Genomic DNA, 1044 nt, shown 5'->3' on the forward strand with positions numbered 1-1044 from the left:
TTTGGCTGCAGTGGATAACAGCGCAGCTCTGCTCTGTATGGGACTTTAGTGTAAAGTGCACTCTTACGAATTTTATGAACAGGCTAATCACATGTTGAATCAATCATTCATTCATTCATTCATTTTCTACCGCTTATCCGAACTACTTCGGGTCACGGGGAGCCTGTGCCTATCTCAGGCGTCATCGGGCATCAAGGAAGGATACACCCTGGATGGAGTGCCAACCCATCGCAGGGCACACACACACTCTCATTCACTCGCGCAATCACACACTACGGACAATTTTCCAGAGAAATCGCATGTTGATGAATTTTTCAAATTATAGCGCAGCACATCAAGGTGTACAAACTGTCAGTGGCGCTGAAATTGACTTATGCCTAAGGTGCTCTCTTTCAAATCTGATGAACAGATTCACAGCAAGTTGGTGAATTTGCAAACAAAGCACGAAGCACATATGAATGTCTAACTCTGCTCATATGGCTGAACCACGATCATAGCTCAATCAGAGCAAAAAAGGATAAGAGGGGTCAAATCCATGGCAGGGTAAACACCCGCAAGACCGACGGACAGCCGTGGCCGCCTTCGGAACTCGTGGACCGGAACGCCGTTGAGTTGAGCAAATCGCTGCCACAGTAGGAAAAGATAAACCGGGTCAAGTACAAAACAGACGTAGCTTGAGAAGAACCATTAAAAGGGCCGGCCACCTCTGCCGAAGGTGTCCACGACCCCTTAACGTAAGCATTGGTGGTTCAGTGGTAGAATTCTCGCCTGCCACGCGGGAGGCCCGGGTTCGATTCCCGGCCAATGCACAGCGGGCTTTTGAGGCAGCTTGTGGGCCCACAGCCTTCTTTGTGCAAGCATTGCCAATGCTGATACGACTGGGCTCCTGGAGGCTTCCATGCTGCTCGATTATACAAGGAAAAGGGACTCAGAAAGGAACTTGCGCATCAAATTGAAGAAACAGACTCTTAGCAGGCCCTCAGAGTAGCCTGTAAAGATCCGTTAAAAGTGTGGTCAATCGCACCCGGGGGCGTCCTGGAGCTC

General features: G+C 49.6%; 1 non-coding gene across 1 annotated transcript; it reads left to right on the forward strand.

Annotated features, from left to right (window-relative positions):
* The first annotated feature begins 738 nt into the window (after nucleotides 1–738).
* Nucleotides 739–809, forward strand: trnag-gcc (transfer RNA glycine (anticodon GCC)). Its single transcript has one exon. It is a non-coding gene; the product is annotated as a tRNA-Gly (tRNA).
* Nucleotides 810–1044: the final 235 nt, after the last annotated feature.

Source organism: Tachysurus vachellii, chromosome 7 (assembly GCF_030014155.1).
Source record: "Tachysurus vachellii isolate PV-2020 chromosome 7, HZAU_Pvac_v1, whole genome shotgun sequence".
Classification (NCBI taxonomy): domain Eukaryota; kingdom Metazoa; phylum Chordata; class Actinopteri; order Siluriformes; family Bagridae; genus Tachysurus; species Tachysurus vachellii.